Source organism: Cervus canadensis, chromosome 17, assembly GCF_019320065.1.
Source record: "Cervus canadensis isolate Bull #8, Minnesota chromosome 17, ASM1932006v1, whole genome shotgun sequence".
NCBI lineage: Eukaryota > Metazoa > Chordata > Mammalia > Artiodactyla > Cervidae > Cervus > Cervus canadensis.
The window spans coordinates 40,163,408-40,190,813 of record NC_057402.1 but is presented as its reverse complement, the minus strand read 5'-3'; the positions used below and the strand labels follow the sequence as shown (position 1 = coordinate 40,190,813).

Sequence of the window (27,406 nt, the reverse complement as noted above, 5' to 3'; positions counted from 1 at the left end):
ATTTTCACTTGGGAGATAGATATGTATCTGTGTGTGATTTGTTGTTGTCCAGTTGCTCACTTGTGTCTGAGTTTGTTCATAACCCTATATATGATAGTATTTTTTAAAAATATGTGTTTATTTATTTCTCCATGATTTGGTTTTACATTCGTGGAATTCATTCTCCAGCAAGGCAGCTCTAAACATGAATTTCTCTGAGCTGTCATGTGCATTGCTAATTTTCATTTAAAAAATGTAGTTTAAAATGAATAACCAACAAGGACCTCCCATATAGCACAAGGAACTCTGCTCAATGTTATGTGGCAGCCTGGATGGGAAGGGAGTTTGGGGGAGAGTGGATACATGTATATGTATGGCTGAGTCCCTTTGCTGTCCACGTGAAACTATCACAACATTGTTAACCCCAATATAAAATAAGAAGTTTAAAGTTTGAAAAAGAAATGTTGTTTAGTTTTCCCCTGTTGGTCTGTCAGAGTCTTGGAAAAATCCGTGGAAAAATCCGTTGTTTGGAAACTAGGAGACCTGTTTGCTGAGTGGGTGCCTGTGTTTATTGATGATGGATTTCTTACCCCACCTCCCCAACCAGGCAGCAGGTGTGTAAGTTGCTTCAGTGAAACTTGGTTTGTGGTCCTGGGTCTTCTGGTGTGATGGCGGGCTGTGTGCTCTGACATCTGTGCCTGTCACCCAGAGCCTCTCACAGCTGTCAGGGTTGGGGAGTCGGGAGGTCCAGGAAGCCTCCAGCAGCCGCTGGCCAGCGAGGGCCTCCTCCTGAGAGGGGCACATCAAGGCCTGCTCTTTCCTCCTTGTCAGCCAGCCACTGCGGCAAGGATGGAGCGAGACCAGATGTGTGTGTGTGTATGTGTGAGCGTCTGTTCCAGTAGAGCACCCGCTTGGTGCCAGTCGCTGGGCGTGCTCTGTGTGTGTGTCTGTGTGTGTCCCAGCTCCCCTGCCAGGCTTAGACACCAGGCGCTATCTTGGGTCTCTAGCTGGACCCCTCTGGTGGCAGTGAGCCCTGGGGGCTGACCACTGGAGAGTGGGTCCTGGTGCTGCCCGCCTGGCCTGACAGCTTGAGTGTGAGTCCCTGCGGCAGGTCTGACCTCAGCCCTGCCTGGACGTGCCTTTCTCCATGTCCGTGTGCAGCAAAGATTCTGCCCATGACCTTTCCTTGCCCTTTGAGGGGCGAACAGGAGGGAGCTGGCGTGTGGCAGGGTGGACATGCCGTCAGCTCTCTGCTCTTGGGAGGACGTCCCTGAACTGAAACTCTTCAGAGCAGGAGCCCCTCCAGACCGAGAACTCTTGATTGTGTGTCTCCTTTGGGCTTTCTCAGGTTTCGGCTTTTCAATTAATTGCATTTCCTCAAGGAATGGTTTTCTTCTTGATCACAGGCTGGTCTGTGCTTAATCAGCACAGTGAGAACAGTGCTGCCTTAGTGGCTGTGACCCCCCACCCCCGTCCGAGGCAGAGACATCTCTTGCTGCGTCCACTTCATGAGGGAGCTGCCCTGGGGGTCCCTGGATATGGCAGCATTCTCTCCACTCCTAGCTTTGGGAACCCTTCCTTAACTCTGCATGTGTTGCTCCTTTCATCCATTATGAGATGACTTGTCTGATAATGGAAACAGTGGGTGCCAGGCACTTAAATGGCAGCCCCTAGCATTTCCCTCCCAGCCCTCTCATTTGTGAGGTCTCTGCAGTGTTAGTCCAGGGGCAGGTGCTCTTCTCTTTAGTTGCCCCGGAGCCCCTTTGACAGGAGCTCCATCCACCCATCCATCCACCCATCCATCCATCCATCCATCCATCCACCCATCCATCCATCCAACCATCCACCCATCCACCCATCCACCCATCCATCCACCCACCCATCTATCCATCCATCCACCCACCCACCCATCCACCCATCCATCCACCCATCCATCCACCCATCCACCTACCCATCCACCCATCCATCCATTCAACAGGTGTTTCCTGAGTGCTGGCTTTGTTCCACTGTTCTGATCCCTGTCTAGAGCTGGGTATAGTCAGGAGAGGAGTAAAGGGGAACTACTGGAGGGTGTGGGGGGATCAGATGCCGAATATGACTCTGGCCTCAGAGTGCCCCCAGAGTAGCCCAGGCTGGAAGGTGTGACCACCCAGCATGGGGTGGGGGAGACTTGGGTTAGGTACCCCATCCTGAAAGAGTGGGTGGATTTGCCCATCTAGAGCTCAGGCCAGAGGGGCCAGTCTGGAGAGGGTACCCAATATGGGGGTGGGGGCTGAGTGTTTGGTGGTGGGATAATGTGGTTTGGGCAGGTCAGAGCAGGAGATGGTGGGTCTTGGCCGTCTGAGTCTTGAGCAGCCTTGGACATGTGGGGGCATCTCACTGTGGTTGGGGGCAGAACAGGGGGGTAACACGTACTCTGCCTGTGATGTATCTAGGAGGTGTTTCCATCACTCAGCTTCGGGACCCAGGGGACCGCGGGAGGGATGGTTAAGGATGAGGAGTGGGGTGTGCTGAGAGCTGGGGCAGGTGGGGGAGGCTTGGGGAGTGGGAAAGGGTGGAGCTCCCTGCTTGACGTGGGCAGAGGCTGCCGTGTCCACATCCCGGCCTTGCTATCTCGGATGTTTAATTTTACCCTTTAGAGATTTATAGACTTTCTAGATTAAATTGCCACTGTTCCTCTATAAGAACGACAAAATCCCTGGCAAACCATAAGTCATGTTATTAATTTGCTCACATGGAGTTAAACTCCATGGCCCTGCTGACTTATTTGGAAGGACAACGGATGGATGGCTGGGAGGCCTCTGTCCAGTTGTTGGCAAGCATGAAAGTCTAGAGGGACCCAGGTCGAGGTAACGGGGCTGTCCTGCCCAGCAGGCGGCTGTCCTCGTCCCATGGCCAAGGCTCCTGGGGACTTTCTGGTATCTGTAGGGAGGGTACCGAGTCCTGCACCAGCTGTGCAGAGGGCTAGGGTGGGGGAAGGAGAGGGGATCCAGGCTGCAGGTCAGGAAGCTGGGCTCCAGGGGCCTCTGCAGGCTGGTGAGCTTTTGGAGGGGTGCCCTGAAGGGCTTCTCTCTGGGGTCCTGAAACCCTGGGCATTCACAACTCCTGTCTTCTCTTCCTCTTTTGGGCTCTGATGTGCTGTTCATCCTCTGGGTAATGAAGGGTCAGAAGACAAGTCTCAGCGCTTCCCTGGTGGCTCAGTGGTAAAGAATATGCCTGCCAATGCAGGAGACACGGGTTTGATCCCTGGTCTGGGAAGATCCCACATACTGTGGAGCAACTAAGCACGTGTGCCACAACTCCTGAGCCTGTGCTCCACAACAAGAGAAGCCACCACAGTGAGAAGCCCGTGCACCACAGCTGGAGAGTAGCCCTCGCTCGCCATAACTAGAGAAAGGCCGCACAGCAACAAAGACCCAGTGTAGCCAAAAATAAAGAAAGAAAACATCTTAAAGCTGCTCCCCTTTCTAGTCAGCCTGCTGTTTGCGCTGGCACAGGTCGGGGTAGGTATCATTCCTGAGAACCTGGCTGAGATGCTGGTGAATGCCTCTTGCATGGCTTACTGCCCTGCGCCAGCGGTGGAAGCTGCCTGATAGTTACGGGGCAGTTATTGTAGGAGTCAAGATTTGTTGGGAGAAAGATACATTTGTTGGGGAGGGGTGCTGTCTGTGCGCTGACCTTTCTGCCTTCAAGGCGCATGTGGCTGCTATAGGTGGGGGTTGCTGCTGCAGGAGGAGCAGGTCTCAGGCTAGCTCTCCTGGTGGTTTTCATCAAATACCAAGAGTATGCTGCAGTTTGTGTTGACTGATGTCTCAAACCAGCTTTCTTCCTTTACAGTGATAAAGAGAAGTCAGACTTAGGTGTATTTGTGTGTGTGTGTGTGTGCTCAATCACTCAGTAGTGTCTGACTCCGTGACCCCCATGGACCATAGCCCGCCAGGCTCCTCTGTCCATGGGATTTCCCAGGCAGTAATACTGGAGTGGGTTGCCATTTCCTCCTCCAGGGATCTTCCCAATCCAAGGATCGAACCCACGTCTCCTGTGTCTCCTGTATTGGCGGGTAGATTCTTTACCACTGAGCCCCCTGGGAAGTCCCTGGCGTATTTAACATCCAGTATTTCATGGCAGAAAGCCAGAGGTGATGCTGGCGGCATGGCTGCCTCTCCATGGTACCCACATGGATACCCATAGACATTGACGGGCCATCACTGTGCAGACGTGGGCAGCAGCTGCTGCTGACTGATGCAGAAGAGTCCATAAACACATGCATTTGTATAAATACAAATAGAATGTCCCAAGTAATGAGCACTTCCTTGAAATGACATTAGCTCTTGTTTCAAGGGAGTGAGTGGAGGCATAGCACATTAATTTGGGACTGAATTTTGTCTCGCTCATCCCAGTTACCGACAGTGGTCTTCAGGCTCTCGTGTGTTTTCTTTCTGGAAACTGTCCAGGCTGATAGGGGCCTTGAGGCTGTGGTTGGTGTTCACTGTCCAGAATTCATGGCTGCTCCTTGTTTGCACCCACCTGGACCTCACGTCTCATGGCCTGACACCAAAAACACATTTCCTCTCCATAGACGTGTTTAGTGGAAAATGTTCTAACAGATTACTCATTTTAAAAGAATGCACTGTCCAGGAAAAAGGAAACAAAGAAATAGAAAAAGGTCCCAAAGACATTTCACCCCTTAAAAAGGCCCAATAACCATATGAGAAGGTCCTCAACTCCATTAGTCATCAAGGAGGGAAATGTATATGAACTGTAACTGTGTTAGGATTCTCCATAGAACCAGAACCAATAGTGTGTGTGTATATTGTTTGTTGTTGTTCAGTCACTGAGTTGTGTCTGACTCTCTGTGACCCCATGGATTGCAGCATGCCGGGCTTCCCTGTCCTTTACTTTCTCCCGGACTTTGCTCAGACTTATGTCCATTGAGTTGGTAATGCCATCCAACCATATCATCCTCTGTTGTCCCCTTCTCCTCCTGCCCTCAGTCTTTCCCAGTATCAGTCATGAGGTCTCCGGAGTCAACTCATCGCATCAGGTGGCCAAAGGATTGGAGCTTCAGCTTCAGTCCTTCCAGTGAATGTTCAGGGTTGATTTCCTTTAGGATTGACTGGTTTGATCTTCTTGCTGTCCAAGGTACTCTCAAGAGTCTTCTCCAGCACTAGAGTTTGAAAGCATCAATTCTTCGGCGCTCAGCCTTCTTTATGATCCAACTCTCACATCTGTGCATGACTACTGCAAAAACCATAGCTTTGACTGTATGAACCTTGGGGCTTCCCTTGTGGCTCAGGCAGTAAAGAATCTGCCTGTAATGTAGAAGACCTGGGTTCGATCCCTGAGTTGGGAAGATCCCCTGGAGAAGGGAATGGCAACCCACTCCAGTATTCTTGCCTGGGAGATTTCTGTGGACAGCGGATCCTGGCCGTTTACAGTCCATGGGGTCATAAAGAGTCGGATATGACTAATTGACTAAACTTTCACTTCACTTCCAAACTGCCAGTACACATAGTGTGTGTGTGTATGTATATATATATATATATATATATATATATTTTTTAGTTTTTTTGCCTGTGCCACACTGTGCTTGTGGGATCTTAGCTCCTTGACCTGGGATAGAACCCGGGGCCCTGTCAGTGAGAGCACCAAGTCCTAACCACTAGACTGCCAGGGAATTCCCCAGAAGGGTCCTTAGAGAGGCAGAGGAGAGTGAAAGCAGAGGAGAAGGCAAGGATGATGAAGGCAGAGACTGTCAAGGATTGTGACCACATGTCAAGGGTTGTCAGCAGAGGTGATCACCCCTGGAGTCTCCAGGAGGTGAGCAGCCCTGCTGATGCCTTGACCTCAGCCACTGAACCTGCTTCCAGACTCCCAGTTCCCTGAACTTGAGTCATTTAAAGCCATGTATCTGGGACCCATTTGTTCCAGGGGCCACAGGGGCTAACAGAGCTGTCAGGACGTGTGCACTGGGGCGTCCAAGGCAGGTAGTTGTCACCCCAAGCTGCAGACAGTCCGAGGTCCCCCAGCAGCTGCTCCCCTTGCACCGAGGCTTGCACACACAAAGCCATCCTGAAGACCTGCACGTGTGCAGTGGCCCGGAGGAGTCCTGCCACATAACGCTGAGCCAAAACCCCAGACACTAGAGTCGTTAGTTCCTCCCGCACGGCTCCACTGATGGGAAGGACAGTGGGCTTCTTATCCATGTGGGGTGGGAAGTCGGGGTGCCCTTTGGTAGATGGTGATTAGAGGGGCACCAGGAGGGCAGAGGGCTTCTGGGGGATGCTGATAATGTCCTGTTTCTTTTTTTCTTTGTTTTTTTTGAAAATTTTATTGAAGTAGAGTTGATTGATAATGTGTTAATTTCTGCTGTATAGCAGAGTGATTCAATTATATAATTCTTTTTTGTATTCTTTTTCCATTATGGTTTATTGCAGGATTTTTTTTTTTAGTTATGGTCATATGAAGAGAACATATACATCTTTTTAAAACTTTTTATTTTGTATTGGGATATAGCCAGTTGACAATGTTGTGATAGTTTCAGGTGGACAGTAAAGGGACTCAGCCATACATATACATGTACCCATTCTCCCCGTAACTCCCCTCCCATCCAGGCTGCCACATAACATTGAGCAGAGTTCCCTGTGCTGTACAGTAGGTCCTTGTTGGTTATCCAGTTTAAATATAGCCGTTATCACAGGATATCAAGTATATTTCCATGTGCTATGCAGTAGGGCCTTGTTTATCCATCCTCTGTATACTAGTTTGCATCTGCAGATTCCAATCTCCCAATCCTTCCCTCCATCACCCCTCCCTCTTGGCAACCACAAGTGTGTTCTCCATGTCTGTGAGTCTGTTTCTGTTTTGTAGGTAGGTTCACGTGTGCCATATTTTACATTCCATTTTATGGTATTTGTGGTATGATATTTTATGGTATTTGTCTTCCTCTTTCTGACTTCACTTAGTATGGTCATCTGTATTGCTGCAAAAACAGTGTCTCATTTCTTGTTCTGCATGTGGTTTGCCTGAGTGGATTCAAATTTATAATAAGGACCTTTTCAGTACCTATATTAAACTTCAATGAAAAGTGGGGAAAAAAAGAACAGTATAGCATCTTGGAATCTTCAAGGAGAACTTCCAATTGACTGACTCATGGCTTCTTTTCCTGCTGGAACAATAATATCAAAATCAAGATTATATTTAATTTAATGTGAAATGATTAAATGAGGCCATTCCAACAAGTGCTTATTAATATGCAGATACACATTGTGTTTTCAAAATGAAATCAGAGTCCATAAACCCAAGTAGGATGCTGAGATCTCTGCTCAAGTAATTGATACAGATTCGTTCTCTCCATGAAAGTTTTCCTTATGCACAAAGAAGCTGAGCCCTTAAGGAAAACCAGACACAAACAGCCTGAACATTTGAGGATCATGTGCTCTGCAGTGAGTGGAAAACCAGAGAGAGACCAGGTGTGTGTGTGTGTGTGTGTGTGTGTGTGTGTGTGTGTACAACTCCTTTGGGTCAGCGGGGTGTGTGTGTGTGTTTGTACAACTTCTTTGGGTCAGCCTAGAAATTTTAGTTGGGTGTTCTGTGAGCCCCCTGCCTGGCACTTTCCAGGCCACCCTGCCCAAGCTCCTATAGGTCTTGCTGTCTGTGCCCACAACTTTCCCTGGCCCCTCATACCCCTCCAGCTGTGCTGGGAGACTGTCCATCAGCTGCCCATGCAGTGACCACTTGGCTTCATGGGCTGTATCCTGCGTGTGGTCATCACATCTGCACTGGGCCCGTATGGTCTCTGCTCTTGCTCCATCTGAAATAGACGAGATCCATAGCACAGTGGTCTCTTCCAAGGTGGTCCATGGAGATGCGAAGTGGGTGGGGTAGCACCTTGTGGCCTCAGTGGTTCTGGGCGTGCTCCTGGCTCTCATGGATGGACTCTCATCCCTGACCTGCTGTTGGGATAGCATGCTGGCTTCTCCTGTGTGGTCTGAGGATCAGGACTGGGGTCTGAGGGGTGTGTTTGTCCAGGCGGAGGCTGGGGTCCGGGCATGGGTGCATCGGTGCTGCCCTCACCCTCTGGGCCCATTGGGAGCTGGCCTGGCACAGCAGGCTCTGCGGCTGTGGTCAGCCTCTCGCTGGTCTCATGGCAGGTGTTTGTGATACAGACAGCACCTTTAATGGTGGGGAGCGGGGAGGGATTCTTCCATGAGCTTGGCACGTGCATTCTTCACCCACGCCTCCTCTCGGCTGTTCTTCCACCTGTTGCAATGGGAGTTTGTCCATCAGGCACTGACCAGCCCCTCACTTGGACACTGGGATTGTTTAGAGTGTTTGCTGCCCTGAAGGATGCTGAGATAAATACCCTGTAGCTCTGCTCTTCTCTTTTGTCAGATCCCCTGATTCTTTCTTTATGATACATTTCCAGAAGCAGAATGGCTGGGCTGAAGGTGAAGACTGCAGACTGACCTCTAGAAAGGCTCGGATGCCCACAGATGGTGTGCGTGCGGGGCCTGCTTTCCTTCCCTCCCCCTTTCCTGTCCTCTCCCCCAACCCCTGCCCTCACACTGCTCCTCCCCATCCCTACTCCCTCCTGTGATGCTGCACCATTGAGCAGCATCCAGCAAATACCATTCCAGCTACCTGTCTGGGACCTCCCAGCTCACAGGCTCCTTGGGGACCCTTGTCCAGGGTTTGCTTGTGGGTTTTGAGAGGAAACCAAGAACCAATGGGGGGGCCTGTGGAGAGCCTCAGAGGCTTCCCCAGGACACACAGGCCAATACTGAGGTGTGACGATGTTCTTCCAGAGAGAAATCCCTTCCCTGGGAGCTCCTCACCCCAGGCAGGGATTGCTGGGATGCTGACCCCATAGGCAGGGACTGGAACCCCTGGGCTTACAAGCCATTAGTTGTTGTAGTTGTTCAGTCTCTAAGTCCTGTCTCTTTATGACCCCATGGACTGCAGCACGCCAGGCTTCTCTGTCCATCACTATCTCCTAGTAGTAGTGTTAGTCGCTCAGTCGTGTCTGACTCTTTGCAACCCCATGGACTGTAGCCCACCCAGCTCCTCTGTCCATGGGATTCTTCAGGCAAGAATACTGGAGTGGATTGCCATTCCCTTCTCCAGGAGATCTTCCCAACCCAGGGATTGAACCCGGGTCTCCTGTGTTGCAGGCATGTTCTTTACCATTTGCGCTACAGGGAAGACCTCTCTATCTCCTAGAGTTTGCTCAAATGGATGTCCATTGAGCTGATGATGCCATCCAACCATCTCATCCTCTGTGGACCCCTTTTCCTCCTGTCCTCAATCTTTCTCAGCATCAGGGTCTTTTCCAGTGAGTCGACTCTTTGCATCAAGTGGACAAAGGATTAAAACTTCGACTTAAGCATCACTCCTTCCAATGAATATTCAGGGTTGATTTCCTTTAGGATTGACTGGTTGGATCTCCTTGCTCTCCAAGGGACTTTCAAGAGTCTTCTCCAACACCATGATTCGAAAGCATCGATTTTTTGGTGTTCAGCCTGCTTTAATGGTCCAGCTCTCACATCCATACATAACTGCTAAAAAACCCATAACTTTGACTATACAGACCTTTGTCGGTAAAGTGATATCTCTACTTTTTAAATATGCTGTCTAGAATTGTCACAACTTTCCTTTCAAGGAGCAAGCATCTTTTAATTTCATGGCTGCAGTCACCATCCCCTGTGATTTTGGAGCCCAAGAAAATAAAATCTGTAACTGTTTCCACTGTTTCCTCTTCTATTTGCCATGAAGTGATGGGACTGGATGCTCTGATTAGTTTTATAAATGTTAAGTTTTTAAGCCAGCTTTTCACTCTCCTCTTTCACCCTCATCAAGAGGCTCTTTAGTTCCTCTTCATTTTCTGCCATTTGAATGGTAGCATCTACATATCTGAGGTTGTTGATATTTTTCCCAGAAATTTTGATTCCAGCTTGGGATTCATCCAGCCTGGCATTTCTCATGATATACTCTGCATATTAAGTTAAATAAGCAGAGTGACAATATACAGCTTTGATGTACTCCTTTCCCAATTTTGAACTAGCCTGTTGTTCCGTGTCCACAAGTCATTATTTATGTTTTAAATATCTTATTTTGGGGACTTCCCTGATGGTCCAGTGGTTAAGACTCCGCACTTCCAGTGCAGGGGCCAGTGCAGGGGGTTTGAGTTTGATCCATGGTCTGGGAACTAAGTTCCCAAATGCTGCAGGATGCAGCCAAAAATTTAAAAAAGAAAATCTTATTTTTCTGTTGGTTTGGCGAATTGGATTGATGCATTACCCTCTTCCTGAACCATCTGGGACTGCCCTAGTGCATGGGTCAGGGTGGTCACCACTGCGAGATGCTTGGCTGATGTTCTGTCCCCGTGGACGCTGTTAGCAGCCCTGAGAATCCAGGGAGAAGCTGCTGCCCAATTCTGAGGCCCCATGGGGGTCTTTGTCCTCCTTTCTCAGAGGCAGCAGATTTGTGGATTCGCTCTGTTGAGCTGGAAGGAAGAATTTTAAAATTTCCTCCGGTTGAAGAACCCAAAATGGAACAATCTACATCAGTTCCCCCAAATTGGACTTTTAGGCAAGGGCTTGGAAAAATGGACTGTTTCCTGTGCATGAAAGCAAAGTCTGTGGGAACCTCCTGGTAATGAATTTTAAAGTGCTCATGTACTCAGCCTCATTCTCAAATCCTGAGAGTCTTAAAAGACAGAAAGAAAGTTGCCTGATGGAGGTCCAGTCCGAATGGGGGAGGCTGAGAAGCCTGCTGTTCTCTGCCACGGTTCCCTTCCTCTAGGTCTGCGGCACTTTGTGTAAACAAGCGTGTCTCTGTCATTTCTAAGATTCTTTAAAAATAATTATTTTCTCCATTTTGTTTTCATTTATTTTATTTATTTGGCTGTGCTGGGTCTTAGTTGTGGAGTGTAGAATCTTTAGTTATGGCATGTTGGATCTAGCTCCCTGACCAGAGATTGAACCTGGGGCCCCCTGCATTGGGAGCTCAGAGGCTTAGCCACTGGACCACCAGAGAAGTCCCCACTGCTAAGATGCTGACATTCAGGAATGGTTTTGAACCTTCTTCGGGTACATGCTGTTTTCTGAGTTGCAGTTTCTGTGTATTATTTCATTATTATTTCTGTCTATTATTTTATAATTAAAATATAGAGATACAGCATTTCTGGTTTTCAAATATTGCCTTCAGATAACGATCTTGCATGTCTAGAGCCTGCTGGAGCTGGGAGTGTTTGGATTTTTGCTGCCCCATCTTCCAGGAACCCACTCCCCACTATAGTCCCTGACACCCTGTTTCTGGTCTTGTTCAGGATCACTTCCTCCACTCACAGGAGGGTGTCCAGTGGGAGGAATCGGCAGGGCTTTCTGTGGTGTCTTCAGAGCCGTAGGAGGCAGAACCAGGCCAGCCATGTCATATTTTTGTGGGGGAGCAACTAGCAAGAAGACCCACTCTTTCCCTGGGGTATCAGCAACTCTGGTTGGAGGGATAGCAAGGGGTAGGAATGGGACAGCTGCTGTAGACAGAAAGTGGCCCCTAGAATGTGGGAATGGATGACAAGTCAAGGCCTTGGGTGGGAGATAAGTGTGAGTGAGTTCTGACACCAGGGGGCTGGTGGGCTCTGTTATTTGAGAACAGTGTGTTTCCCTGATTGTTGTGATAGGAGTTCTATTTTGTTGGGATCCTTCCAATGTAGGATGGGTTCTGGAATTTGTATTCTAGCTGTTATTATTATTATTTTTGGCAGCACCACTTGGCTTACAGGATCTTAGTTCCCTGAGCAGGGATCTATCCCATGCCCCCTGCAGTGAAAGTGCAGAGCCCTATCCCACTGGACCACCAGGGAAGTCCCTGGAACTTGTATTCTGAGTGATAGAAAGGGGCAGGCAGCTTTTCATGGTGGTGGGGTTAGCTTTGTCAGATCCCCCCTGACCTGGAGAGGTGGGGTCCTTAAAGTGTGGTAACTCAGTCACACCAGTCAATCTTAAAGGAAATCAACCCTGAATATTCATTGGAAGGACTCATGCTGAAGCTCCAGTATTTTGGTCACCTGATGCCAAGGGCCGACTCATTGGAAAAGTCCCTGATGCTGGGAAAGACTGAGGGCAGAAGGAGAGGAGGGTGTCAGAGGATGAGATGGCTGGATGGCATCACTGATGCAGTGGACACGAACTCGGATGAACTCCAGGAGATGGTGAGGGACAGGGAGGCCTGGCGTGCTGCAGCCCATGGGGTCGCAAAGAGTTGGACATGACTGGGCGACTGAACAACAACTCAGCTAGTGCAGTACTGTTAAGGACTTACTTATATCGTTGTGTGTTACTTGAAAGTTCGAAATCTAAGGTGACTTTAGGATTCTCTGTGTGGGTTGGGGACAGGTCTTTGTGTGGGTGGGTGTAAAACCTTGTGTGCACCTCGTTTCCTGGGAATCACTGAGGAGCAGCTCTTTGATTTTCAATTTTGAGCCCTTTTCTTCAGACCATCAGCCTTATCTGGAGCACAATGGGCTGCAATGACAGTGCTCCAAATGGGATGGATTTTGTTTCCAGTGATTGGACTGTGACAGCATTTCACTACATTCATATGGCTGCTCACAATTGCCCACTTTTCTTTCGCTTAGTGGAAAATGTGTCACTGAAGCCTGCTTCATGGTTCTGGCCCCGTGGTATATCCTGGCTCAGGTCTGAAGCCACCTGCGTTCTCCGAGGGAAAGGCCTACTGTGGCCCAGGCAAGGAGGGTGAAGGAGGGGCCTGGGTTGGACTTGGGACCTGTGCAGCTTCTATTTTGCTGCATTTTGTCCAGAAACATTTTGCGTGCAGGGCCAAATGATTTGGCCAGGCAGAGCGGTATTTCACGGGCTGCTGTGATGGCCAGAGATGCTGGTGGGGATGCGGAGGCAGGTGGGATGGAGGCACAGGTCCCAGAGAAGCTGGCAGGGCCTGGCCATTCTCTGTAACAAAACTGCTTTCATTGACTTTGGAGCATAGGGATCCCACAGTCAACTGTTGAGCCCATGGTCAACGGTCGCCATCTCTCCCCATAGCTGGCTCGTGAAATGTTCCAGGGTTAAAGTGTATATGAACTGCCTGGTATCTCAACTCGGGAGAGCCTGGTGGCCCTTTCAGCCATAAAATCTGCCTTTCTTGAGGAGCAGATGCTGGAGACAGTGGGTTTTCTCTTTGAACCAATCCTGGTGGAGCCTCAGAAGTGTCAGAAAGATAATCTTGTCTTGACCCATACAGACAAGAACCCTTTCATTTCCAAGCCTGTTAAAAAGTCTTAATGTTGTTAAAAAAATCCACTTTACTACTGGTAAAAATATCCTCCTGTGCATTCATAAATTATGCCTCTGGGGACTTCCCCGGTGGTCCAGTGGCTAAGATTCTGCACTCTCGATGCAGGGCCCAGGTTTGATCCCTGGTCAGGGAACTAGATCACTCATGCTGCAGCTAAAGATCCTTCGTGCCACAGCTAAGACCCAAAGCAATCAAATAAATAAGTAAATAAAAATAAATATGAAAAATGAATAAATTATACCTCTGGCTTCTCTCGGGTGCCCCTTGAGTGCAGGACTGTGCTCCTGAATGAGGCTGGAGCTCCTGGATTTTCCGGAACCACCCGCATGGTGCTTCCTGTGAGATTCTTTTAGTTCTTCCTGATTTTGACAAGAAATTTGGCTCCTCACCATTCAGAGCTCTGCTTCCCATCTCATCCTCCTGGAATGACTCTGACTCCTTGTTCATTGACAGTGATGCTTCTTGACTCAGCTTCTCTGTATACCGGTGCTAAATTGAGTCTTGGAGACAATTTTGGGTGAAGTAGAAAAGGAGAACTTTATTGCTTTGCCAGGCAAAGGGGGATAGTGCAGGCTCATGCTGTCAAAACCGTGTGTCCCAACTTGGAGAGGAGGGTGAGAAGTTTTATAGTAAGAGAGGGTGTGATCAGCTCCTGGACATTCTTCTGATGGGCTGGTGGTGAGGTAAGCAGGAGTCAGCATCATCGGCCTTCAGGTCCCAAATATTCTGGAGTCTACATGCTTTTGTGGGCAGTGTACCATCGCTAATTGTTAACTTCTCCCACCTGGAGGGATTTCAGTATCTACAGAATAGCTCAAAGTTACTGTTGTGTGTATCCATTGATGGGGAATCAGGACCTTACTCCAAGGCTGCACTACTATTTCTCGATTGTTTCTTCCTGGTCCTGCATCCCCTTCCTTCCCTGACTAACAACTGCTTGAATATGCCCCTTGGAAATCAGGGAAGGTCATGGAGGTTGAATGAAGGCTGTTTCCTATAATCAAGGAAATGGGGGACACAAAGACTTTGTGCCCAGGGGCCCCATAGGGCCCTGGGCCCTGCTCCTTATCAATTCCACCAAGGTTATTGTTTAGACAGAGGCTTCTCTTTGGGTTACCCCAGGTCTGGGGCTTCTCTGTGGGCAGAAGAAACATCCTGTGAGAATCAGCTGTTGAGATGGCTGATGGGCCCCTTCCTGTCTTCTAACATCAAAGGTATCTATTGTTCTAGTATTTTATATTGTGATAAAATATACATAACATAAATGTACCACTTCAGTCATTTTATGTGTACAGTTTAGTGACATTAAGTACATTCACTTCGTTGTATAGCTATCACCACCATCTACCTACAAAACTGCTCCCATCTTTCCAAACTGAAAACTGTTCCCATAAACACCAGCTTCCTATTTCCCCCACCCCAAGCCCCTGGAATCCAGGGTTCTACATTCTGTCTCTACGAGTTTGACTACTCTAGAGACCTTATATAAGCAGAATCCTACAGGGTTTGTCTTTTTTTTTTTTTAATTCAAGTATAGTTGATTTACAATGTTGTGTTAGTTTCAGGTGGATAGCACAGTGATTCAGTTATACTATATAATCCATCGTTTTCAGATTTTTCTCCTTATATATTATTACAGAATGTTGAGTCATTGTGGCACTTGGGGACCTTCGTTTCATCCAGTGGGATCTTTTGCTGCAGTGCACAGACTCTAGCTGTGGTGTGCAGGCTCAGTAGTTATGGCACACGGGCTTCTCATTGTGGTGGCTTCTCTTGTTGTGGTGTACGGGCTTAGTTGCCCTGCAGCACATGGGATCTTAGTTCCCTGAGCAGGGGTTGGACTCACATACCACGCATTGCAAGGTGGATTCTTAGCCACTGGACCACCAGGTAAGTCCTCACCCAAGGAATTAAAGTCAGAAATAAGGGAAAAGATTGGGCAGTGGCGTGAGGAAGTCGGGGTCAGGGAATGTGGCTTTTCATCTGAAGCCCCTGCAGTAGTGTATTACTCAGTCTGAGTGAAAGACTTGTCTCATTTCTTCAGGGCTTGGTGACAGCCAGTGACTGACCAATCTGTGTAGTTACGTGATAGGTGGGGTCCGAGATGTCTGTCCTCACGGGAGCAGGGTGCGGGGTGGCAGCTGCAGCAGAAGGTGTCCAACAACACCCGGCAGGAAATGAGAAGAGCTCAGGGACTGGCGGGTTAACAGTATCTGGCACAGTAATTCCTGCTGAAACCTTGATGGTAGGCAGTAAATTAAAGTGCTGCCTCGGCCTATGTGACTTGCATCTTAACAGCAGCTGTCAGAGTCTGTCAAAAGGAAGGGGATTGGGGGGTATTTCTTGTCCACAGAGCTGCTTGTGAAGGAACTTTCCATCTGGGGTGCCTGGACTGTGCCCCAGTCCTCGACAGCACACCACTCACGTTGGTTGGGAAAGAGAGTTACCAGTCTTTTTTTCCCTTCAGGTCTGGCTTTGAAAAACACATACATCATTTTATTTTTTCAGCTGAAGTATAGTTGACTGACAGTGTATTCGTTTCAGGTAGTACAGTGATTCAGCTATGTGCTTATGTGCTCAGACCTCAGTTGTGTCTGACTCTATGTGACCCCCATGGACTCTAGCCCGCCAGGCTCCTCTGTCCATGGAACTCTCCAGGCAAGAATACTGGAATGGGTTGCCATTCTCTTCTCCAGGAGATCTTCCCAACCCAGGGATTGAACCCAGGTCTCTTGCATTGCAGGCGAATTCTTTACCACTGAACCACCAGGGAAGCTCTTGATGTCTTGCTGGCTCATTTCTCTTTAGTGCTGAATAATATTTCATTGCCTTGGGTGGACCTCAGTTTCTTTATCCATTTACCTACTGAAGTATCTTGTTCATGTTCACCTTTGGCAATTACGAATAAAACTGCTGTAAACCACCACGTGCAGGTTTCTGTGTGAACGCACATCTTCAGCTTTTGGGAAGTAGAATATCAAAGAGTGAGATTGCTAGATCTGTGGTAAGAGTAGTGAGTTTATCTTTTTAAGAAACTGCCAAATTATCTTCCCCAGTGGCTGTACCGCTGTGCATCCCCCCCAGCAGTGAATGAGAGTTCCTGTCGCTCTGCATCCTCAGCAGCACGAGGCGTCGCCAGTGTCTGAATTTGGCCATTCTGGCAGATATGTAGTAGTATCTCTTTGCTGGCTTTTTGTTGTTGATGGCGGTGGTAAAAGTTACTTATTCATTTAACAACAGCTTTTGTCTCCTTTTAAAACCATTTTATTTATTTATTTATTTTTGGCCGTGCTGGGCCTCTGTTGCTGTGTGGGCTTTCTCTAGCTGTGGCGAGTGGGGCCTCCTCTCTAGCTGTGATGCAAGGGCTTCTCTCTGTGGTGGCTTCTCTTGTTGTGGAGCTCAGGCTCTAGAGCATACGCAGTTCAGTAGTTGTGGCAGGTGGGCTCAGTAGTTGCGGTCCTCTGGTTCTAGAGTGCAAGCTCAGTAGTTGTGGTGCATGGGCTTAGTTGCTCTGTGACATGTGGGATCTTCCCAGACAAGGGGTCGAACCCGTGTCTCCTGCACATTCTTTTTTTATTTTTTATTTATTTTTTTAAAAATTTATTTATTTATTTTTTTTAATGCACATTCTTTTTTTAAAAGAATGTTTCTTTAGTTGACTGTGTCGGGTCTTGGTTGCGGCACCCAGGATCTCTGTTGTGCTGCTCGTGCTCCTCTCCAGTTCTGGTGTGCAGGATTTTGTAGTTGGGGCGTGCAGGCTGTTGCCTTGTGGCGTGTGGGTTCTCCGACCACAGATTAAACCCATGTCCCCTGCATTGAAAGGTGGATTCTTAACCACCGGACCACCAAGGAAGTCCCTCCATTATCATTTATCACAGGATACTGAGTACAGTTCCCTGTGCTACACAGTAGGACCTTGTTTATCCATCCTATAGATAAAAGTTTGCATCTGCTCATCCCAAACTCTCAGTGCATCTTGCACGACACCCGACCCCGCCCCCCCGCCCCAGCACCCACAGGTCTGTTCTCTATGTCTTCTCACTGCCGTTTTAGTTTGCACTGCCCAAATTAAAAGCATCTTTTCATATGGTTATTGGCTGTTTCCTTCTTTGGTGAGGTGTCCTCACATTTTTTATTCATTTTATAATTGAGTTGTTTATTTTTTTATTGTTGACTTTTAAGTGTTCTTTGTATATTTTGCATGACAAATCCCTTATCAGATGTGTCTTTTGCAAATATTTTCTCTCAGTCTGTGGCTTGTTTTTCATTCTCTTAAGTGTCTTTCCTAGAGCAGAAACCTTACCTTTTAATGAAATCAAGCTTATTAATTCCTTCTTTCATGGATCATGCCTTTGGTGTCATATCTAAAAAAGTCATTGCTAAACACAAGTTCATCTAGATTTTTCTGCTGCATTGTCTTCCAGGAGTTTTTATAGCTTTGGTTTTTGACTTTTAGGTCTTGGATCCATTGATTTTTGTGAAGGATCTGAAGTCTGTGTCTGGGTTCATTTTTTTGCACGTGGCTGTCTGTTGAAAAAACTACATCTTTTCTCCATCATATTGCCTTTGTTCCTATGTCAAAGATAAGTAGATTATTATTACGTGGGCCAATTTCTGGGCTCCCTGCTCTAGTCTATTGATCTATCTGTCTATTCTTTCACCAGCACCACACTGTTTTGATTATTGTAGCTTCATAGTAACTCTGGAAACCAGGCAGCATGAGTCTTCCAACTTTATTTATCTGTTTTGTGTTTTCCCACCGTTATCCTCTCATAGACCTTGTCCCAGTACATCACAATGATTTGTTTTCTTTTTTTAAAATTATTTATTTATTTGGCTGTGCCAGGTCTTAGCTGCAGCATGCAGGATCTTTTTAGCGTAGTGTGTGAACTCTTAGTTGCAGTATGTGGGATCTAGTTCCCTGGCCAGGTATCGAACCTGGGACCCCCTGCACTGTGAGTGTGAAGTCTTAACCACTGGACCACCACAGAAGTCACTGATTTGTTTACATAAATGTCAAAGCCATGGCTGGTTTCCAAAACATCATCTTTGGAGATCCTGCATATAGCAATGAAACAATGTTTCTCTTTTCATTTTTATAGAACTGCGTGTATTTGAAATTTTAGTTTTATATTCCTTCTATCTATTATACACTAACAATAGTGTATATGCTTGAGATAGTTTGCATTCTATTGAATGGGTTTGATAGGAAATGATTTCAAATTCAGATATTTAGAGTTTCTTTTTTTTTTTTTATTTAGAGTTTCAAGGATCATACATGTTGATTTTTAGGGACTGTCTAAAGTTTCATATATGTGATTCTTTTCTGAAAAGGAAGTCATTAAATCAATAACTTGCATTTTCTGGTTTTTCAGTGAGAAGCATTGATTTTTTTTAATAGGACTGTAAAAATATGTGATTTTAATTTTGACTTCAGGGACTTTCCTGGAGGTCCAGTGGTTAAGACTTTGCCTTCCAATGCAGGGGATGTGAGTTTGATCCTTGGTCGGGGAGCTAAGATCCCACATGCCATGTGGCACAGCCAAAAAAATAAAAATTATGACTTCACATGAAGACCTTTAGATGCAGAAGACCCTCTGTGCCCGGGTTCTGCATCCTGAGCTGGAAGCTTAGTGCACTGAGGCCTGACTGAGCCAGGGAGGAGCCTGTGAGCTGCGTAGTTTGGGTTCTGTTGGCTGCATTCCTGCCCTGTCCAGGGAGACCAGACACCAGAGGAGGACAGTACCAATTAGGTCCTGTTGGGAAGAAAGAACACAGCCATCAGTGCTGGACTGCTTTGTGTCCCCTGAACAAAGAAGATAGTGCGTTGCTGACATCTGCAGCTCACGTGGGGCTGTGTGGCAGCGGCTTGCCCATCAGCCTGCTTGACAGAGATAAGATGCCCAGACCCAGGGCTGCTCTGCAGGATCAGGGAAGGAGTTTAATTCATCGACATTCTGGGGGCTAGCGATATTCCCTTGTTCCGTATGGAGCCGGGTATGGATTCTTTCTCTTTCTTCAATTTAATAGAGCTTTAAACGTCAGAATACATCCTGCTTAAGCCATTCAGAAATGTTTCCCACTTGAAAAAACAAAAGGTGGCTGCCACGATGGTCCCCTTGCCCACCCCACACCGTCGCAGCTTGGTGGGCAGTCTGCTTGCTGCCCTGAGCCCATCTGGATGTGAGTCTGCTTCCCATTGGAGCTGACTCATTATGAAAAACTCTGATACTGGGAAGATTGAAGGCAAGAAGAGAAAGGGGTGGCAGAGGGTGAGATGGTTGGGTGGTATCATCAATTCAATGGACATGAATTTGAGTAAATTCTGGGAGATAGTGGAGGGCACGGAAGCCTGGCGTGCTGCAATCCGTGGGGTCGCAAAGAGGCAGACACAACTGAGCGACTGAACAGCAACAACTGCTTCTCATGTAAAAGGGAGCTGTCAGCGGTGCGCATGGGAGATTCCTGGCAGTTCCCGTGCTGGAAAGATAGAATCAGAGCTCCCTTGTTGTTGCCATTCCAAGGAAGATAATGAGCATGCATGTTTTCTGCAAGCTGCTGAAGACAGGCCTTGCTAGAGTGTTTTGGAGTCGTGGGATGCTGGGATCATACTGTTTTAAAAGAGATTTCAAGAGTGTCGTCTTTGGGAATCCTATGCAGTGATTTTCCCCTCAGTCCTACTTATATCACTCTATCCATTAGAATTTTTCATTGCTCATCTCTTTCCTCTCCTCGTGTATTTGCTTGAGCTATCTCGAATTCTGTTAAATGGACTTGACATTAAATTATTTAAAATATTTTTTATTGCCATTTGGAAGACCCGGAAGTATTTCCAGTGTTCATATTCAGCTCACGGAGACACCACTTTGCATCCTTTTGTCACATGTAAGAGCCAGGCTATTTTTAGGAAGGGCCAAAGAAGAGGCTTGCTATTTCTGAGAATATCCCCAGATTAGGAAGCATGGGTTATGCACAGATCTGTCCTTTGCGCTTTGAAGTCTGAAGGGAGAAGCTGTGGCCTCAGGGACAAGAGGATTTGGAACCTGGGAGGGGGCGGGCCAGGCTCCCGGCTTCATTCACGACTCACGTCCAACCCTAGACCTCCCAGCATTGCAGAGGTGAAGCTGCATAAGAAGCCCAAATTCCAGCTGACGGCTAGTGACCCAGGTGGGCGTGGGTGAGGAGGCTGGGTAGCTGGGTGGGTGGGGTACTCCTGTCTGGCACCCTCTGGAGGCTGTTTCTCTTTACTCTTCTGATTTCTGGGGACTGGGGGGTGGCTTCACTTCATCTGAGCACCATCATACAGTTACAGGCTAGTCCTCCCAGTTTGCAGGGATGTCAGAGGATGGGCCCTCTGTCCAGTGTCTCTGGATCTTTATCCATTGTTCTCTGGGCTTTTTGCTCACAGGTACCTTGAGTATCTTGTGTGTGCATTTACTTTTAAAATGTATGTTAGGTGTTTTGTAAGATTTCAAAGACATGTAACATCCATCCATGTATCCATTAACCCATCATTCAACAAGTGCTTCTGAAACACCTACCACGTGCTACGCTCCACAGTGACCGAGCCACCACCTGCCATGTGCCATGGAGCTAGTGTTCTGGTACCCAGCACATCAGCACTGTTGGGGGCAGGACTGCTGAGTTTTGTCCCGTATAAATTGGATGCTTCACACTGCAGTTTGCTGTGTTATGGGCCAAGACTGAAGGCAGGACCTTCCAGACATAGGGGTGGGCTCTGCTCACCTGCTCAGAGGCCAGGCTTAAATCCCATGGGTCCACCCCTGCTGTCCCTCCTGGGACAGCATCCTTGCCCTTTGTGGGGAACACCGAAGGGTGGGCAGGGCAGCAGGGTGATGGGCCTGGTGTGTGAGGGCTGCAGGTGCTTGGATCTAGAGCGGTAGAGGATGCTGCCATCTCTGGTCCCTGCCTGCCTGCCCTGTGTTTCTGTTCCCACCTCTGTGCTGTGTGTGTTCTCATCCTTGCTGCCCATGGGTGACCTTCCTTCCCGGGGAATCTTGGGTGTCTGTGTGCTCCTCCCCCATCCCCCTGGGAAGCCCTGCTTCCTTCCCTCCCTCCTGGCTGCCCTTCCCCAAGGTCGGTTTTCTTGGTGCCAGCACCTCCCAGCTAGAATATGAAACTCTCAAGTGCACAGACTGTGGGTTTCATCTGAATGCTGCTGGATGAGAAATGCGTCTTGGTAAAAGACCCAACCAGGAAGCATGTGTATAATAGAGTAAAAGCGATGCCCACGTGGCCTTGTCTCCTGTGTCCATGCCACTGCCCATGGAGGAAGTGCTGGCGAGCATCGGTGGAAGCCCTTTTGGGCTGTTCTGTTTGCCTTTGTGTCCATACCTGGACTTGCAGATGTGTATACATTGTCTAGCTGGCTTGCTGTATCTGTAACTGGGATCCACACACACAGACACATGCAGACACACACAGAAACACACACACAGCACATACTTTTTAGTTAACTTGCCATTTTCACTCAGTTCTAGGCTTTTAAGATTTCTCTGGGTAGGTGCATATTGGCTACCTCTTTAAAAAAAAGTCTGAGTACTCCAGCTTGTGGGCCCTGCTCTAATTTATTTAACCATTCTCCTATTTATGGGCACTTAGGTTGCTTCCAGTTTTTAAAAAGATTGCTTCAGGGAAAATCCCTATACTCACATATTTCATACATATGTGAGTCCTCCTGGAAATGCAATTGTTGGGTAAAAGGATATGCATATTTAAATTTTGATAGAGAAGGCAGAATTGCTTTTTTGAAAGACTTTACTAGGACTCCTTCTAAAGTAATAATTTTTTTTTAAAAAGTGAAAACCAGCAAAGAGATAATTCACCACCAATAACTAAATAAAGAGAGAGTGGTTCTCCCTCAGGCCATGAACTGGGAAAACCACAGTCTGGAAGAGGTCAAAATGGTCCTTCAGTCATGTCTGACTCTTTGCAACCTTCCTAGCTGTAACCCACCTGACTCTTCTGTCCTTGGGATTCTTCAGGCAAGAATACTGGAGTGGGTTGCCATTCTCTTCTCCAGGGGATCTTCTTGACTGAGGGATCGAACCCGGGTCTCCTTCATTGTAGGCATACTCTTTACCATCTGAGTCACTAGGGAAGCCAGGCAGAGGCTGAGGACCCAGGCAAAGGTTGACGTGGTTTCTAAGGTTTCCTGTGCTGTCCCCCCGCCTCCCCCAAAGCAGTCTTGGGGAAAGATGAGATGAACAACCAAAAGCCTGAGAATTTGCTAAAGCCCCCCCAATTTGGGAAGAGAGAGAGAGAGAGAGCCCTTGGGGGTAGGGAAGGATGCTCCTGGAGCCCAGTGGCTGTCATCAAAGTCAGGAGAAACATGCCCTGGGATTGCTGCCCATGGTCTATTTGCACTGCATTCTGGGAAAATCTCTTAGCTCCATCTTCCAGTTTACCCATCGGCTGCTCGGTTATATCCATCTTTCCATTCAGCCTTCTGAATATCAACCAGCATATTTTTTAAAATGAGGAGGCATAATCATTTCAGCAGTTTTAGATTTACAGAAAAATTGAGCAGAAAGTTTCCAGATGGCCTGATACCCGTACCCACCTCATCTCCCCTGTTATTAACATCTTAACGTTAGTATGGTGCATTAGTTACCACTGATGAACCAATATTGATGCACTATTATTATTATTAACTGAATTAGAGTTAGGTTCACTTTCTGCATTGTACATTCTATGGGTCTTGACCAAAGCATAATGACATAGACTACCAACCTTTTATTTTACTGGTTCATTGGTTGTGTCCATGTCTGGTTAGCTTCTTCCTGTTTTAAGGAATCCTTTGGAGGACTTCCCTGGTGGCTCAGTGGTAAAGAATCCACCCACAACGCAGGTGACATGGGTTTGATTCTTGGGTTGGAAAGATTCCCTGGAGAAGGAAATGGCAACCCACTCCAGTATTCTTACCTGAGAAATCCCATGGACAGAGAAGCCCAGCGGGCTACAGCCCATGGAATTGAAAAGAGTTGGACACAACAGAGCAACTAAACAACAACGACAATAGGGAGCTTTATTGAGTATGTGATCATGATCGGCACCCACATTGGAGAACTTCTTTCTGTTTACACCTGAGCAGTCTCTGTGTGTGCTCAGCTGTTTGATGCCCATGTGCTCTTCCATTTCAGTCTCCAGAGGATCCATCGTCTCTGCATCTTGTCGGGGGAGCCCACGGCGAGACCAGGACTGACCTGCGGATGGCCCAGGCTCCAGGGGTGCCTGTAGCTTCTCGGTGAGTAGGACCAGTAGGGTCACCACGCTGCCTGCCAGGTCCCACGTGCCAGTGCATCTGAGTGTCTGTGCTCATGTGCCCGTTGAGGGCAGGGGGGACAGCCAGGTGCCTCCTCCCTTCCATCTTTCTCCAGCAAAAGCTCTAGGACAGTGGCACTTGTTTCTCACTATTTTGTTTTGACATACTGATGAGAAAGATGAGTTCTGGGCTTTCCCAGAGAACAAGCCACACAGAGCAGACATGCATGTCCTGTCACCTGTTCTCTCTCCTCTCAGACCCACTGGGTCCTCTTCTGCTGGTGGGGATGTCTGAGTGGCACTGTTGCCTCCTTACTGTTAGGGTGGTGATGGGCCAGGTTGTGATATTAGGGGAGTGCTGGCCTCAGAGAACGAGTTAGGACACGTTCTCCCTCTTCTGATTTCTGAAATAGATTGTAGAGAATCGTATCATCCCTTCCTTAAACGTTTGGTACAGTTCAGCAGAGAAACCATCTGGGCCTGCCAATTTCTTTTAAGAAGGTTATTAATTATTTATTCAATTTTAAAAAAATGCATATGGCTGTTCTGTTTGTCTGTTTCTCTTCTTGTGAGTTTTGCCAGTACATGTCTTTTAAGGGATCAGTCTGTTTTATCTAGATTATCAAATTTGGGGGCACAGAGTTCTTTGTAGTACTCTTTTATGTAATCAAATCATCCTTTTAATGTTACATTATTATCCTTTTCTATGAGGTCAGTGTTGATGACTCCTCTTCCTTTTTTGGTACTGGTAGTTTGTATCTTGTATCCCTTAGTTGGCCTGGTCAATACAGTGGCACAGTGGTAAAGAACCCACCTGCCAATGCAGGAGATGTCAGAGATATGGGTTCGATCCCTGGGTCGGGGAGATCTCCTGGAGTAGGAAATGGCAACCCACTCCAGTATTCTTGCCTAGAAAATTACATGGACAGAGGAGACTGGCAGACCACAGTCCTTGGGGCTGCAAAGAAGCAGACACGACTGAGCGACTGAGCAACTGGTCAATAAAATAGATTTCAGGTTCATTGATTTTCTTTCTTTTCTTCTTGTTTTCAACTTAATTGATTTATGCTCTAATTTTTATGATATTTCCTCTGCTTATTTTAGGCATCAGTTTCCCTTCATTTTGTTTCCTGAGGTAGAAGCCTAGGTTATTGATTTTATACTTTCTTCTTTTCTAATGTGTACATTTAATACTATATATTTCTGATAAGCACTGCTTTTGTTACACTATGGAAATTTTGACAAGTGGTATTTTAATTTTCATTTAGTTAAAAAAACTAAAACAAAATTATTCTGGTATTTCCTCATTGACCCATGTGTTGCTTAGAATGATGTTGTTTAATTTCCAGATATTTGGGGATTTCACCCATCTTCCTTTATCGATTTTTAGTTTAATTCCATTCTGATGGGCAGTGCTGTCCAGGGGAACAATCCTTGTTGATTTTCTGCCTACTTATTCTCTTGGTTACTGAGGGGGGATATGGATGTCTCCAATTATAATAATGGATTTGCCCATCTCCATTCCCAGTTCTATCAGTTTTGCCTCATATATTTTGATGCTCTGTTAGGTGCATAGCCATTTACAATTTTGATCTCTTATTGGAGAACTGAATTGAATTATGCATCTCATTGTAATGCCTCCTTTTTATCCCTGATGGTTTTCCTTGTTGTAAAGTCTGCTTTGTCTGAAATGAATATTGATACTCCAGTTTTCTTTCAACTGTAATTAGCATGGTATATCTTTTTCCATCTCTTTACTTTCAACCTATCAGAGTCTTTATATTTAACATGGGTTTCTTATAGACAGCATCCAGTTGGGTCTTGTGTTTTTATTCACTCTGACAAACTCTGTCTTCTATTTATTCTGTCTATTTACTTATGCTGCGATGGGTCTTTGTTGCTGCATTCAAGCTTTCTCTAGTTGTGGTGCACAGGCTTCTCATTGCAGTGGCTTCTCTTGTTGCAGAGCATGGGCTAGAGGGTGCTTGGGCTTTGGTAGTTGTAGCATGCAGCTCAGTAGCTGTGGCGGATGGGCTTAGTTGCTCCATGGCATGTGGAATTTTAGTTTCCAGACCAGGAACTTAGTTCCCATGTCCCCTGCATTGGCATGCAGATTCTTAACCACTGGACCACTAGGGAAGTTCCTAAAACGGGTATTGATATATTGATTTTCTCTTTGTCTGTGGTTTGCTACAGTTTGAGTATGATATGCCTAGGTGTAGTTTTTGTTGTTGTTGTTTTTAAACTTATTTTATTGAAGTATAGTTGATTTACAATGTTGTGTTAATTTCTACTATACAGCAAAGTGAAATCAGTTATATGTGTATTCTTTTTTATATTCTTTTCCGTTATGGTTTATCACAGGCTATTGAATATAGATCTCTGTGCTACACAGTAGGACCTTATTGTTTACCTATCCTATATATAATAGTTTGCATCTGTTAATCACAGGTTGTTTTTCTTTTAAAAGTATTTATTCTGCTTGGTGTTCTTTGAGATTCCCAATCGTGATTTGGTATGTGTTGTTAATTTTAGAAAAATTGTAAGCCATTATTACCTCAAATATGTTTTCTTCCTCATTCTCTCATTTATTTCCTTTGGGTCTTCCAGTTACATGCATGTTATATTTTTAATATTGTCCCATGGTCCTTGGATGCTCTATTCTGTCTCTGCTTTCACCCCTGGACTGACCTTCATTTTGCAAAATTTCAATTTGGGAAGTTTCTATTGGCCTGTCTTCCAGCTTTCTGATTTTCCCCTCAGCTGTATTAAGTCTGCTGATGAGCCCATCAAAGACATTCTTCCTTTCTATTATCAGTTTTCAAAAAATTTCTAGCATCTCCTTTGGATTCTTTCTTAGACTCTCCATAGCTCCGCTCATATTACCCATCTGTTCTTGTATGCTGTCTTCTCCCATCAGAGCCTGTAACATATGAATCATAGTTACTTTAAATTTCCAGTCTATTCATTCCAAAATCTGTGTCATATCTGAGTCTGGTTAGGATGCTTGCTTTATCTCTTTAGAGTATGGGTTTTTAAAAAATTATTTTTTTTGCCTTTGACATGCTTTCTAATTTGTTGTTGAAAGTCAGATATGTTATCATGGAAAATAGGAACTGAGGTAAAAGGACTTTCTTGTATGAGTTTGTGTAAATCTCATTAGGAACTGGGGCTTCCCCGATGGCTCAGTGAGTAAAGAATCTGCCTGCAGTACAGGAGAGCAAGAGATGGAGGTTCAGTCCCTGGGTCGGGAAGATCCCTTGGAGACAGAAATGGTAACCCATTCCAATATTCTTGCTGGGAAATCCCATGGATAGAGGAGGCTGATGGGCTACAGTCCAAAGGACTGCAAAGAGTCAGACATGACTTAGTGACTGAGTATGCAGTAGGAGCTGGGCTGTATGTGATATCTCCTAAAGTTGTAGGTTGACAGAGGCCTAGGTTTCACTTCCCCTCTGGACACTGAACTTCTCTCAGCCCTGAGTCTCAGAGGGAGTCTGGTCTTGGAGTTCTTTCAGATGGAACCCACTGTTATCAGCAGGAGCCTGTTGGTATGGTGAGAAGGCGGGGGGGAGGGGGAGTGTCACCCCAAAACTAGGTTCACATCTTTGTGGGTTTGAGCCAATATACACAACCAAGCCAAAGATCAAGAGAAGGAAGGATTTATTATTGCCTGCAGCAAGTGAGGAGAACACCAGGGATCTTTCCCAAAGCAGCATCTCTGCAAAATGGGAAGTTTTAAGCTAAGGGTACATGCATATCCATGAGGAAGCTTGAGCAGAGGAGAATCCAGCATAGAATTGGGTCAAAAATCAACAGAGTCCATCTT

General features: G+C 46.7%; 1 protein-coding gene across 5 annotated transcripts in view; it reads left to right on the top strand.

Moving 5' to 3' along the window:
* APBA2 (amyloid beta precursor protein binding family A member 2) overlaps positions 1 to 27,406 on the top strand; it is a 130,441-nt gene that overhangs the window by 6,018 nt on the left and 97,017 nt on the right. For 3 of the 5 annotated variants that reach the window (XM_043434444.1, XM_043434445.1, XM_043434442.1), the window contains exon 2: positions 23,457 to 23,560. The exons of 1 other annotated variant lie outside the window; for it this stretch is intronic. The gene's annotated coding sequence lies outside the window, so the exon portion shown is untranslated. Of the gene's footprint in view, positions 1 to 20,342; positions 20,461 to 23,456; positions 23,561 to 27,406 lie in introns of those variants that run through there. One more of the 5 variants, XM_043434443.1, reaches the window with a different exon arrangement.